General features: G+C 37.5%; 1 protein-coding gene and 1 long non-coding RNA gene across 4 annotated transcripts in view; one reads left to right on the top strand and one right to left on the bottom strand.

The window, feature by feature from the left end:
- The window catches only part of elfn1.L (extracellular leucine-rich repeat and fibronectin type III domain containing 1 L homeolog), a 358,432-nt gene that overhangs the window by 109,880 nt on the left and 232,948 nt on the right, over positions 1-15,604 (top strand). The window lies entirely within an intron of this gene.
- On the bottom strand, positions 12,236-12,628 carry LOC121397901. Its single transcript, XR_005964022.1, has 2 exons — positions 12,424-12,628; positions 12,236-12,318 (listed from the first exon to the last, which is right to left on the bottom strand). It is a non-coding gene; the product is annotated as an uncharacterized LOC121397901 (long non-coding RNA).

The following is a 15,604-nucleotide window of genomic DNA, read 5'->3' as shown; positions in this document are numbered from 1 at the left end:
GCGACAAATTCGCCCCTCACTGCTTATTTACCATGAAATGCCACAAAGCAAATGATGAGATCCTTTCGCACAAATCCAGTTTTGCATTTACACAGAGGGTAGAAGCCGCAGTTTTTACTGTAGCTCTTTCAGATAAATGTTTTGTGTTTGGATTTCAAAACCATTAGTCTCCTGCAGCTTTAGGGCGACAGGTTTCCTTTTTGTGAACACATCCCTGAGGTGAACCTTTGTGGAGCTTTAAACTCATTCTAATCTGACTTTGCCCTCCAATGCCGCTGCTGTAAAGTCAGCATAATGAACTCTCCCGGAATTTCTCATTCCTAAGATTCAGGGAGAGAAGCCAATGTTGTGTTATAATGGATGCAATAGATCTAAGAGAGTCAGAGAGATGTGCTTACTAATATCTGAAAGCACTTTCACAATATTCCAGCAGTTTCACAGATTGCCTGCCTGGCAAGCGGCTTTATTTTTCAAATGAGCAGAAGAAATAGTGAAAATGGAAGGAAGTTGATGGTATTGTCGGTTTCCATTAGCAAACCTACTAAATTAGTGGTTCGTGCATCATTTAAGCACTGCTGAATGCAATTAAAAGTATAAATGTACAATAAATGGAATAATGTATATTGGGGCTATGTAGGAAGTCCTTCAGCTATGGGGTTAATAAACCAGTTACCTTTAGTTATTGTAGTTCTTAGTTCTTTTTCAGTAAACCTTGCCTGCATTGCTGACACACAGAAAGTTATATACTAAATTAGTTACTGCATGTATGAACATTATGGCAGTCCTAATCTCTCCCTACAACTACAGAGGGGAACAGAGTGAGCATCGAGGCTGCTTGACACTCAAAAGCTAACCTAGCCACTCACATGGGTTCTATAATGCAATATAGTTCATGATTGGCCCTATTTAAATATAGGAATGACAATGCTCTAGTAAGCAATGTACTCAAAAGATAAGATAATTTGCTGAATATTTAGCCTTTAACTTTATGTGTTATGGACTATAACTTCATGAATAAAATCCATTATTAATCTAAATATTAATATGTCATACTACAGGTATGGGATCTGTTATCTGGAAACCTGTTATCCAGAAAACTCATCCATTTTATCCAAATAATCTAAATATTTAAAAGTTATTTACTTTTTCTCTGTAATAATAAAACAGTACATTGTACTTGATCCAACCGAAGATATAATTAAGCCTTACTGGAAGCAAAACCAGCCTATTTGGTTTATTTAATATTTCCATGATTTTCTAGTAGACTTAAAGGAGAAGGAAAGCTCCAAGACTGTTTATTGCCAACAGATTAGCCACAATAGTGCAAGCTAGAATGCTATATTTATTCTGCAGAATGCTTTACGATAGCTGAGTAAACAGCTCTAGACACTGTCTCTGTTTGTTTAGGATAGAAGCTGCCATAAAAGCTTGGTGTGACATCACTTCCTGCCTGAGTCTCTCCCTGCTCACTCATAGCTCTGGGCTCAGATTACAGCAGGGATGGGAGGAGGGAGGGGGAGAGGAGCAAACTGAGCATGCTCAAGCCCTGCCATGGAGGTTTATGCTGAAAACAGGAAGTCTGATACAGGAGCCCATGTGTACACAATAGAAGGAACTAAATGTGATGTTTCTTTTGACAGAGTAGCATTACTTTGAGGGTTTACTGGTGTATTTATATAGACCTTTCTGATAAAGCTTACTTAGTTTTAGCCTTTCCTTATCCTTTAAGGTAAGAAGATCCAAATTACAGAAACATCCTTTACCCGGAAAACCCCAAGTCCCAAGCATTCTGAATAACAGGTCCCATTCCTGTATAATTCAAAAAGTGTGCCTCTGTCATATATGTATATATGTATACCTTCTTCTACTACTATACAATATTAAATATAATTTAATAGAAATATTTAAAGAACAATAGTTATAAATAGATTTTTTGTAGGGAGTGAGTATAGGTAATGGGGCTATAGGTAAGGGCAGCACAAACACAAAATATTTTTTTTTGTTAGGGCTATAGGTAAGAATACGAATACCAGCTGGGTTTAAGGGATCAATGAGAAACAGATGGGGTGTAAACTTAATTTTGCATATTTTTTGCCAGATTCACACATAAAACATTTATTTGGTGCATAAAAATAAATATAAATAAAAATGTATACCATATCAAACTACAGAGATGTATTAGTGATCCATGAACCCTAAACCCCTCCCTACTTTTGGTATGAATTTTGAATTTTGGATTTAACCATCTTAGCTTGATGCTGTTCCAAACCTTGCTTTTTATTACTTTTATTGATTTTTAATAAGAAGTACAATTTTGCATACATTTATTGATATTATTTGGGGTGGAGTGTATAAGAACTCTTATCTATTTACTCTTGTTACAATCATATCAAAGCTAGTGTGGTTTGGGTTGGGATTATTGCTACTTACCAGGTTCCCCACTGCATCCTGACTGCTACTATCTTTTGTATTTGTATTGGTTAAGCTCCAAAGTCATTGAAGAAATGATACGCAAATTCTCGCTCAGTAAAATAGAACAGCCGTGATATTAAATGACCCAGTGAATGAAAACTTTAAATAAGGTACATTTGGCAATAGTAATACTCTCATTACACTCAGCAGGGGCCTATTTTGATCATTTTGCTATACAGTGTCTCCAGACATGATCGATGGTATAATACCCAGCTGACAAAAATGGGCTTAGTGTAATTACATAAATGGGAGGCTTCAAGAGTTATTCTTACTGAACTCAATACATTTTGTTTTAGCTCATGGCAACTATAATAGGATCGTTATCATTATCGTCTTACACACGTGTCGTTAAGATGAACTGAGCTTTCAATGCAACGACATACTGGCGCATCCTGAAGACCTAGTTCTTTGTCTTTTGGTTTTGTTTTGATTTCTCCCACTATACGTTTGACTTTTTTCCTTATATCCAGAGGTTTCAAAATGCTTCACAGACAATTGCACATCATTACTGTCACCTAAAAAAAACTATGCACATTTTATTCCCTTGCTTGGAGAACAATGATAAAAATGCATGCAAGGAGAACAAAAAGAGCTCATTAGTTTATGAAGTCTTCATTTGATTTCACCTATGGAGGCTTTTTATTTTATCCGTAATGTTAACAATATCCTGGTGCCAAAACCACTCCATGGAGCTGTATAAAAAGGAACAATCTGATTTTTTTGTCTTATAGAGAAAGCGTTCCGACTTTTAATACAGGTTTGTCAAATCCCAACTCCAGAATTCTCTGTTAGCCTTTAAAGTACTTGAGGTAATGCTCAAAGTTGAAGTGTACCATGAACAACATCTTGTGGGTTTTAAAGCATTTAGTTTACTTTTTGTTAAAAAGAGATCATGTAGACGTAAGTAATTAACGGATAGATTTAAGCTACTGTTGTATGTGTTGCTATGTTTGTTCATGTAGTATAACAGTTTTATAAAAACTGGGCAAATTGCACCTGGGCAGTAACCCATGACAACCAATCAAATGTTTGCTTTCATTGTTCAACCTGCAGCCAGCTGAAAAAGCCAGTCAAAGATAAGTATCAATACATCATGGGCTGCCATCAGTGTCCTTACATTCACAAGCTGACCAGAATGTATTAGTCTTTACCCAGTGGTATTTTATTAGGAGCAAGTTAATCTACCTCTTTTTTTTGGAATCCTGGAGGAAATTAGAGGAAAGCCACTTACTATAAGCATTGGAGAACATTCATGTTGTAAAAAAAAATACTAAATACTGTATGTTGGGACCTGATGGAGCTTAAGGCCTGCTCTTCTAGCTAATCCTACATGTCTAGTGTTGCACTGCCGCTGTCCTATATTAAGCCATAGAGGGTCACATGCTTCCTGATTACTTGAATACTGTACTAAAAATAGTTATCACTGTCTGGTTGTGGAAGACACAATAGTTGAGGTGAATGAGCACATTGGACAGTTCCCTGTAGCTGCTGTAGTCTACCAGTTGGCTGCATAACCATAAACAAAACCTATGATAGACTCGTAGCAAAGCATCTATTGTACTTCTGAACTCAAACACAAAATAGCATATCTGCACGTACCATTTAAGACATTTTGAGCAAAAACTATGAAAAATATCTTCCTAAACACAACCAGAATTGTTTTTCCATACACTGAAATATTTTTAAAGGGATGGTTCACCTTTGTTATTTTTTAGTATATTATAGAATGGCCTATCCCTAGTAACTTGCAACTGACTTTCAATATGTATTTTGTATAGTTTTTAAATTATTTGGCTCATTCCAGCTTTAAAATGGTTGGAACTGACCCCGACAGTCAGAAATGTTTTGCATACACACACTTTGTTGAACTTTTTCTTTGACATATTAGGGGCCCTCTAACAGATTGTAACCATAGCACCCACTAACATTTTAAACATAAAATGGACTAGAGCTGCAATGCATTAAAGGGCAGATTTCTCAAAATGTGAGTTTAGAGCTTAATAAATTAAGCTCTATTCATTCCTATGGGATTTTAGTGTATTTATGAAATGTCACCCATTGATAAATACATTCTAAAAATCCCATAGGAATGAATAGAATATTTGTGAGTTTTTATTTATTTAGCTCCAAACTCACATTTTGAGAAATCTGCTCCCAAGTGATTGAGTATAGCAATGAAACTGTCAGGGATGGGGAAACCATTAGAAGGGACGCAGAAGGTATACTAACAGAGTTGCAGCTAGGCATTGTTCAACCTGCAGGTGGCTTTAAAAAAGCTAGCTATTGATTGGCTGCTATGGGTTACTGCCCAGGCACACATTTGCCCAGTGTTTATATACAGTATGAGCCCTATTGTGTTTTTTTATAGGTAGATACAGCATAATAAACCTTGTGAAATGAACAGAAGCTTTTTGCTTTCTGGCTGATTTCTCCAAACCCTCTCCCATGAAGTCTTACACTGTTATCACTCAAGCACTTCAGTGGATCAGTTCAGTGATTTGGATGAAGGAGACAATGAAATATGTACATAACCTATAACACAGCAGCCAAGTGTGTTATCCTAGGGATACTCGACTGACAGATTCTTTCAAAACAAGTGTGAAATAGATGGGCACATTAGGAGGCCATGACGGATAGCCCTTCTAAATAAAAGAGTAAGTATGTCATTTATCTCCTTCATGAAATGGTGGATTGTCTTTTCACATATAACGTAGGCTGTGGTGGATCAACAAAACAAAATGAGATACAGTTAAAAACTCAATTTTACATACCCTGAATTTACACCATTTTTTCTGTTCCCATCGATATATAATGTGTTTCCCAGATTTTACATTTTCCCAAATTTTGCACCATTTTTTCCTGGTACCCTGAAAAACAGACAGGTTCTACTGTAAGTACTAATTTTGAAGATACTAAACACATGATAGATGAAGCAGTGTGGATTTTGCTGGCAATGCTTAGTTAGTAATAAGAGCTTATAAATGAACTGGCTATTTTGAAAACTGTATGTCTGAGTTAGTGGCAAAACAACCTCCTTTTTTATTTATTGCAATCGCAACAAATGCCCAGTGCTTTGAGTTCCCCCCTTCATCATGTGCATTTGCACCTCATGGGTGTGGCCGTTATACAGGGTGAGATCCTCATCCATTGCTGCTTGACTGTACTAATAGTTGTGATCTTTCTGACTGTCCCACAAGTCGACTGGTCATAGCTCATAGACTCAGTAGTATAGGCATGCTGATGTGGACAGTGGCCGATTAATGACACGTGAACCCCTTCGACCAAATTTTATTCCTTGGATAGCACTTACAATGGCCAGCCTAAAAATGTATAACTGCCCATTATGGAGAATCATACACTGTATGTTGAGAAACGTTCCCGATTAACTCCAGTAACAAAAAGCAATAGGCAAATAATATAAATAAAAATATAAGATGGCAGATAGCAAGGAATGAAACTGGGATTTTTCAACACTGCATAGTGTTAAGACTTTCTGAATGGCATAGCTAGAAAACACAGTACCAAACATCATGGTAGAAACTAATTTATACCCTAAAACCCTCCTTTAGCAAAGCATTGGGGCCTAGAAGACATTCTGCGCTACAGTACGACTGCTTATCCACTGTAAATCATGGAAGTGGAGATTTTTTAATCTGATAAACTCCTTATGTCCCCAGTAAATGTGATAAGTACTTGCAATAAAATCAACTTACTTACAATGAAATAGATGTGCAGAAGCCGCTGAAGTTAAAATGATGGAAAGAATCCATTTTGCTAGCCCTAACCATTTCCCGCGCAAGCCAACTTAACACACAGCCACATTTCTCTTTCGAGCAGATGGCTTTGCCTGTACAGTATTGTAATTAGGCTTTGATTTCCATTAAATGTAGGAGTACATTTAGAACAAAATGCATAAAGATAAAAGGGCTGTTTATTATTGAAGACTGAAAAGAGTAGTGCACATAATGTGAGTGTCAATTTTGATAAAGAAATATATCCCACTAAAGATACAGACTTTGAAAGGCTTTGTTTTTCCCCTGCTGACAGAGAGCTGACAATAACGGCAAACTATAGCGAGCACTGTAGAAAAAAATAACTGACAAATAAACAGGAATCATTATCTGGAAGCTATGGCGCAGGATGAGTAAGAACGAACTCCTCCAAACTTCCCACACGTGGGATTTTAGGTGAAACGTGGGAAAAGATGGTCCTTTTTTTTGGCTGCAGTAAGAATATGGAAGATTAGTTTTCTTAGTTCAGGGATTATTTCCTGTAGCCCATGGTTAAGCAATGCCAGCGATGGTGTCAATATTATTGAGTTAGTTGTAGCTTCCAAAATTAACTGTGAGACCTCCTTCCAAAAAGGAGCCAGTGTTTGGCATGTCCACCATGTGTGGAACAATGTTCCAACCTCCTTGTTACATCTTCAACAGTTTGCTGTGGTATTTGGGAACATTTTGTTCCGTATTGATGGTGTTTTGTACCACCTGTAGAAAAGTTTTTCTTTGGTTTTCTATATGATTGGTACATTTTGAGTAGTTAAAAACCGCGTTAGCCATTTGTAGCCATTGGGGTAATGTGACCATAACGTTAAGATCTTGTTCCCATTTCTGGATATGTTTTGGTTTCTTGTTATCAGTTTGATTTGAAATTGCTCTATACATCTTGGACAGGCCCTTCTTTTACCCTGCTGTTAGAAAGCATATTTGCTTGAATGCTGTTTGTTGTTCGTTGTATGTTTTTTAAATATGGAGCTAATAAGTGTCTAATCTGGAGATGCTTATATAATTCGTGTTTGGGCAGGTTATAATTAACTTGTAATTCTTCATAGGATTTTAAAGTAGTGTTCAAAAAGATGGTCCTTAAATGAATGTCTTATATACAGTAACAGGCTGCAATGAGAGGGCAGGGTTGCCCAACCTGTGAATTAGAGGTGCCCAAATTGTAGTGCTCTGTTTGTTATGAACTACAACTTCCATCATCCTCTATCAGGTGATCTGATTCTTTTTTTTGCATCTTTTTTTAAAAGGGTGGTTCACCTTAAGTTACATTTTAGTATGTTATAGAAAGGCTAATGCTAAGCAACTTTTCAATCGGCCTTCATGTTTTCTATTTTTATAGTTTTTTTTAATTATTTAAAAAAACAAATGATTTGTAAAGCTACACATGTATTGTTACTGCTACTTTTTATCACTCCTCTTTCTATTCAAACCCTCTCCTATTCATATTCCAGTCTCTCATTCAAAACAAAGCATGTTTGCTTGGGTAATTTTGACAGCAACCAGATTGCATACTGGAGATCTACTGAATAAAAAGCAAAATGACTTAAAAACCGAAAACATTAAAACACTCAAACCAATAGCAAATTGTCTCAGAATGTCACTCTTTATTTCATACTAAAAGTTAATTTAAAGCTGAGCAACTGTTTCAAGGGCCCCCTGGGAAGCAAGACTGGCAGGAGCCACAGGAGCACAACAAGGGGATGAAAAGGGCCTTAAAATAGTTTGGGGAAAGGGATTATGGGAAGTGTAGTTTGGAAGGAGAGAAATGAAGGTTATGAACAGCCATTTTACCTGTGGGTGTAGATTAGTGATAGGTGAATTTGTCCCGTTTCGTTTCACCAAAAAATTACAGAATTGCCAGCAAAATTTGTGAAACTGTGAAAATTTAGTGAAACGCATCAGTTAATGGGCGTCAAAATTATTTTGGGTCAATTTCGCCGCCCACAACGTTTTTATATGCGCACTTATTTTGTCCAAATGCATTAAAGTCAATGGGCGTTCGAATAATTTTGACCCTCAACAGTTTTTATGCATGTGACTATTCTGATGCGAGCCCAAATTTTTTAGCTGTGTCGGATTTTTGCCTGCGAATTTCCTTTAATTTTTGCAAATTTATTCGCGTGAAAATTCACACCTGGAGAATTTATTCGCTCATCACTAGTGCAGACTGCTTCCCTCCCTTCCACCCAGGATTAGTTATGTGTAGATGAGGGGGTTGTAATAAGGCTGGATTTCTTGTCGTAGCGGCTTGGTTGGTCTGTCCTTAGGGTTGGCCAGAAATGGGAGGGAGACAGAAGTGAAGTGTATTAGTATGGGCTCTTGAGAAAGGACCTGAGTAATCAAAAGCAAGTTATGTCAATAAACCAGTCAACCACTCAAATTTGTGGTGATATGTGCTCTTTCCACTTAGGTGTAAGTGTGTTCTCAAAGGTAGAACCTCAGGAGCATGTTGGTGATATAAATCTGTGTTTTGGGGAAAATCTAGATAGACCCAGTATGCTTGTGTGTTGAAACATTAGGTGGTAGAGACTTAGACATCAGGTTAAGTAGTTATATGCAGCCGGCAGCAATTTATATACAGATTTATGAGTTATTTTAAGTTTTAAGTATAATTTTGGGTGGTTAATAATATGCATGTTTGTTTGCTGTTATTTATAATATATTTGGCAATAAATCAAGCTGCAGCAGTTTCACTCAAAATACATAGTAACATAGTAACATAGTAACATAGTAAGTAAGGTTGAAAAAAGACACATGTCCATCGAGTTCAACCTTTTTTTTTTTTTTTTTTGTTTATTAACTACCTATCTGCCAGTTGATCCAGAGGAAGGCAAAAAAAACCCATCTGAAGCCTCTCCAATTTGCCTTAGAGGGGGAAAAATTCCTTCCTGACTCCAAAATGGCAATCGGACTAGTCCCTGGATCAACTTGTACTATGAGCTATTTCCCATAACCCTGTATTCCCTTACTTGCTAAAAAGCCATCCAACCCCTTCTTAAAGCTATCTAATGTATCAGCCTGTACAACTGATTCAGGGAGAGAATTCCACATCTTCACAGCTCTCACTGTAAAAAACCCCTTCCGAATATTTAGGCGGAACCTCTTTTCTTCTAATCGGAATGGGTGACCTCGTGTCAGCTGGAAAGACCTACTGGTAAATAAAGCATTAGAGAGATTGTTATATGATCCCCTTATATATTTATACATAGTCATCATATCTCCCCTTAAGCGCCTCTTCTCCAGCATGAACATCCCCAATTTGGCCAGTCTTTCCTCATAGCTAAGATTTTCAATACCTTTTACCAGCTTAGTTGCCCTTCTCTGTACCCTCTCTAATACAATAATGTCCTGTTTGAGTGATGGAGACCAAAACTGTACGGCATATTCTAGATGGGGCCTTACAAGTGCTCTATACAGTGGAAGAATGACCCCCTCCTCCCGTGACTCTATGCCCCTTTTAATACAGCTCAAGACCTTATTTGCCCTTGATGCTGCTGACTGGCATTGCTTGCTACAGCCAAGTTTATCATCTACAAGGACTCCAAGGTCCTTTTCCATAATGGATTTGCCTAGTGCAGTCTCATTAAGGGTATAAGTGGCTTGGATATTTTTACATCCCAGGTGCATGACTTTACATTTATCAACATTGAATCTCATTTGCCACTTAGCTGCCCAGATTGCCAGTTTGTCAAGATCCTGTTGCAAGGATGCCACATCCTGGATGGAATTAATTGGGCTGGATAATTTTGTGTCATCTGCAAACACTGATACATTACTTACAACACCCTCCCCTAAGTCATTAATGAACAAGTTAAATAAAAGTGGACCCAATACTGAGCCCTGGGGGACCCCACTAAGAACCTTACTCCAAGTAGAGAATGTCCCATTAACAACCACCCTCTGTACCCGATCCTGTAGCCAGTTTCCTATCCATGTGCAAACGACTTCATTAAGCCCAACAGACCTTAGTTTAGAAAGCAGTCGTTTGTGGGGCACAGTATCAAACGCTTTGGCAAAATCCAAATAGATCACATCTACTGCCCCCCCACTATCCAGAATCTTACTTACCACATCATAAAATGCAATCAAATTCGTCTGACATGACCTATCCTTCATAAAGCCATGCTGATTGTTGCTCATAACGCCATTCATTAGGACAAAATTTTGAATGTGATCCCTTAACAAGCCTTCAAATAATTTGCCCACCACAGATGTCAAGCTTACTGGCCTATAATTGCCAGGCTGAGATCGTAATCCCTTTTTAAATATTGGAATAACATCAGCTTTTCTCCAATCCATAGGCACCATACCAGATGACAGTGAATCTGAGAAAATCAGAAATAAGGGCTGGTCTAAAACTGAACTAAGCTCTCTTAGAACCCGGGGGTGTATGCCATCAGGCCCTGGAGCCTTGTTTACATTAATTTGTATTAAAGCTTTTTGAATCATATCCTGAGTCAGCCACTGACTAGATTGAGCTGGATCATTCGTGCAGTTATTAAGTGAGCCTGTGAACCCAGACTCCTCTATTGTATACACTGAAGAAAAGAACTGATTTAACACATTTGCCTTATCTGTATCTGTTACAACCATACTGGTACCATTATTTAATGGAGCAACACTCCATACAGTAAGTGGCAGATTTATCAAGGGTCGAATTTCGAAGTAAAAAAAACTTCGAAATTCGACCATCGAATTAAAAAACGTCGGAATCTAATTCTGAGTTTTTCCAACAAATTTGGCAATCCTGCGGGCGAATAAAAATCGTTCGATTGAACGATTTTAGCGATCGATCGAAGGATTTTTATTCGATGTGTAAAGACTTAGAAAAATTTTGTAGAAGGTCCCCATAGGCTAACATAGCACTTTGGCAGGTTTAATTTGGCGAAGTATTGAAGTCGAAGTTTTTTTTAAAAAGACAGTACTTCGATTATCGAACGGTCGAATATTGGAACGATTTTTACTTTGAATCGAAGTAAATTCGAAGTCATAGTATCCTATTCGATGGTCGAAATATCCAAAAAATTACTTTGAATTTGAAATTTTTTTACTTTGAAAATTCCCTTGAATTCACTTCGACCCTTAGTAAATCTGCCCCTTAGTGTGAGTTACTGGGCAAAGGGTTGAAAAAAGGGGGGTGTGAGGTGCCCAGATTTGTGTCTCCACAAGTTGTGAATTATCTGATCACAATCCAGTTATGTGATATAATGTGAGTTTTTACCTAATTATGATTGAATATGCTTAGATCTCATTACATTATCACAATATCACACAATGTGTAGACTGTCTGGAAAAATGTATTTGCTATTTGTTTTTAGTATTAGGTATCCTGCCATTTTACCATGCAGCTCAGTTATTCTAAATATATGGGGCAGAGAAGGCAGTGACTGCTTTTCTTATGGGGTTATGTAATAAAAGGCAGCAAGTCTGCTCAGGTGCAATAATCCATATCAAGCATTTACTGGTCACTCGTAACAAACATCTTATTGGTTATCATATTGGTTACTGCACCTGAACAAACAATGCCTTTTATCACACGTTAGCAGTGAGATGCATCATTCCTAATCTGTTATTCAAAACTCAAACATGTACCTTGGTTTCTGAAAAAAAAACTTAAAGGAGAACTAAACCCCCCAACAAAAGTCCCCACTCACGGCCATAGACCCCCCTTCCTCCCCCTCCCCAGCCTAGCTGCCCCCTGGCCAAATGCCTCTAACTCTAGGGTCTATGTAGGTTAGGGAGTAGGGGTTTTTCATTTATTAAGGGTTTGTTTCTCCTTTAACCAATAGATCATTGATATCCTAATAAGCGACCTGCTGAAAAAATCCTTATCAAATTAGCATATACAGTTTACAATTTTCCCTGCTGCATTCACCCACACTATGACCTATTTTATCAGGGGCCACTTTGTCTGAAGGTTTAGTTTCTTTAACTTGCAAAAACTTGTTTGTATATTGTGTGATACTGTTTTTGTATAATTAGTATTATTACTTTTGGGGTCAGAACAGGACTTTTGTATCACAACACTTACTTAACTCCATTCACACTGTAAGATTCCTTCAGCCTACACAGAAAATATAAACAGAAAAAAAAATATTCATAATTACATTCTACATTACTGGGAAAAATGAATGTTACTAAATACAATAAATATTTTTTTGACTCTCACCCCTGTTGAAAGCTTTTAAGCTCTGTAGTTCAGTCACACCAGGCATAATATAGATTATCCATCGTTGTCTTAAAAGCAGAGCAATATTTTTCCTGTGCATGAGTAGAAAAATATATAACACCAGACCTTTTTGTAGCCACATAGTTCAATAAAGAAAGGGAAATCTATTTATATTTTCAAGAATGTTGTTGTGTATGGCACTGGAGGCTCTTTTCCTGTCTTCAGGCTCTCACCAAGGTAACTAAAAGTTACCAAGTAAGTATTGCTTTAAAGTCGACGTTCACAAGCCAAACATGCTGTTAATTATTTATTGGGAGGGTTGAGTGAGATCTAGCTTGCTGAATTATTTCTAAAGATGCTGTATTAGATATTGTCAAGCCATCATGATTACCGAGAAAAGACAGCTGAAATACAAATGGGAATATGGAGGACTCTGTGGAAAAGATTTTATAGCCTTGCTTGCTTATTGCCCACCAATAAGCAGCTTGAGTCTTGAATCTAACAAATGTAGGCCTTTTGTCTTTGCTTAACTATGGGCTGAATTATTATTAGTGATGGGGGAATAAATTCGGCATGCATGGATTTGCAGCAAACTTCCGTGTTTCGCCGAAACGTGAATAAATTAGCTGGCAAAGAAAAAAAATTGACGCACGTCAAAATTGTTGCGCACATAAAAATTGTTGCGCATCAAAATTATTTGGACGCCCATTGACTTTACTGCATTTGGACAAAATAGTCGCGCCTATAAACATTTTTCCTTGGTTTCGCAAATTATTCGGCGAAGGGGCCAGATTCCCCCATCACTATTTATTATCAATTTATGTGTTTGATTATTTGTTATGATTACCACTTATAAAATAATGCTGATCTAATTATTATTTACCAGCGTGGAAAATAATTTGCTTCTCTACTACAATATCTATTGTAGCTTGGGGCAAATGTCTCCAATATTGTGCTTGAAATTAATACAATAGTTAGAGTTATTTCTGACACAATGCCTATCCCTAGTTTGGTGGGGAAGTTGCAGTGGACTTATTGTGCATTGGATTGTGTACCATAGATTACGCTCCCGTATGTCCCTGATTCCAGGGACTGTTGCCGTTTCAGGAGTCCTGATCTGCAACTATTGGCTCAAGAATGTTCCCCATCTTTTGCTCAATCACACCACAATTCGACGATAGGGTGATGCTTTTGACTTGGAACTTTGTGACTGTGTGTTCAAGAGGGAGAGGCCAAATGTACATATGACCTAAAATTTGACCAGACTTTTGTAGTTTCAGGAATTTACTATGAAAATATGGTAATCTTAAAGTAGTATGAGAGGATGGATTCATTCACCTTCTCAAATCTGAAGCTGCTCCAAATATTTACTTTAAGGGTTTGGAAATAAAAAGACCATTACCCTCACAAATATTGGACTAAGAGAACAGACCAGTGCAAAAACAAATAAAAAAGCACTGCATTATGTTTTACCTTTAAAATACCCCCCAGCATATGTAATCAAAAACCCTTACACCTTAAACACGTAGAAACACGTAGAGGAACTTTAAATCAAAGAATCCATCTTGTCAACATGGAGCAAGGTGAGTTAAAAAAGAACTCGGCAGCCTAAGAAATAATTGAAATATTTGGGAAATGGTCCATAAGAGTCAGAAGCTATCTCAATCTGAGAAATCTTGGATGTTTGTTTAATTAAATATATACAGGTATATATATATAGAGAGAGAGAGAGAGAGAGAGAGAGAGAGAGAGAGAGAGAGAGAGAGAGAGAGAGAGAGAGAGAGAGAGAGAGAGAGAGAAAGAAGTAGTCTCAATCTATTTTAACACCCACAAAAGCTAGAAGTAATGTTCAGAAAATCAAACAGAATGATAAGGTTTTTGTAAACCAATGTAACACTAAAGCCGTAAGGTGATGCAATAACTGTGACTTCCATTCTTCAGTAATAGACTGGCCGGCTATAAATCTTACATCTGTTACATGTTTTGAGATAATTCTTTCTTCCACTCTAATTTATATGTTGTTTAACAGCAGCTCAAAAGAAATGGTACCCAATGAAATGTTATAGCAAGCATTCAATCTATAATCTGATCAGCCAAATGGTGACCTCTTTGCTAAACCTAGTAGTTTCATACTCTTATGATTATTTATGTGCATTTTATTTAAGAGGTATTGATTGTCTATATTCTGTCTCGAACAGGCCAGGATCCCCACTGAGATCAGTCATCACTTCGTAATCTGTAAGGCTAAGGGCTGCCAAGTGATGGTTTTTCTCACTTTGACTGAGAACAGTGGGAAACATATTTACTGTATGATCACTATGGTGTTGCAATTATATGTTTACGTGGGAGTTTCAGTGGCTGATGAGCTTTTATTTAAAGCTGAGCTGAGTGCTAAAAGGGATAGATTGTACTCACTGTTGGGGTGTATTATATTGTACAAGTTAAGTTAGTAATAGCAGTTTGCTTCTGTGTGTATTTAAAGGTAACCCTAAAGCTCATGGTACATGATGTAATGGCGTCTCCACCAGTGTTTTCCAGCATGCAATACAGTGCTCAAAACTGGACTTGCTGCTGGTCATTGCCTTCTGCTACAGGTGGATTTTGGCCCTCAAATGCACCATTAAGCTTTCACATATTTGTGCTCCCCGTATTCTATCTACCTATCCTATTGTATTTCTTCATTGAAGAGGAAATGCTTAACCACTTTGGGGCTTGCACTTTGCCATGCACCTCTGAATAAATACTCTCAGCAATAAATGCACTAACCTCAAGCCCAGCGCTCCTCTTCCCTTCCTCCACCTGTGCTAGTGACTGCCTTCTTAATTCTTGCCTCTGAGATCCTTGTTGCTGCCCTGACCTGTGCACAGTAAAGCAACAGTTTGTCTTTTAGTGGCTAAATTTATATCTATCCCTGATAGAGGCTAGAGTGTAATATTCACTAGATCAGGGCCCCTGTCCGTTACATTTTACAGCAAAATGGAGCATTGGCTTGGGGTTTTAGGTTTGCAATTATAAGCACTGGTAAGTGCCTAACAAATTGCCACCCCCTAGTGATATAGTTTTTCCTTGTCCTTGATAAATAAAAAGCTAGTAAATATAATTATATATACATTTCTCTCTCTCACACACACTCACGTCAAATACTGTCACATACACAAAAGCACAGATAAGCTGACGTCAC

Source organism: Xenopus laevis, chromosome 9_10L, assembly GCF_017654675.1.
Source record: "Xenopus laevis strain J_2021 chromosome 9_10L, Xenopus_laevis_v10.1, whole genome shotgun sequence".
NCBI classification, from domain to species: domain Eukaryota; kingdom Metazoa; phylum Chordata; class Amphibia; order Anura; family Pipidae; genus Xenopus; species Xenopus laevis.
The sequence above is the reverse complement of the archived record's forward strand: the minus strand, read 5'-3'. Positions and strand labels throughout refer to the sequence as shown.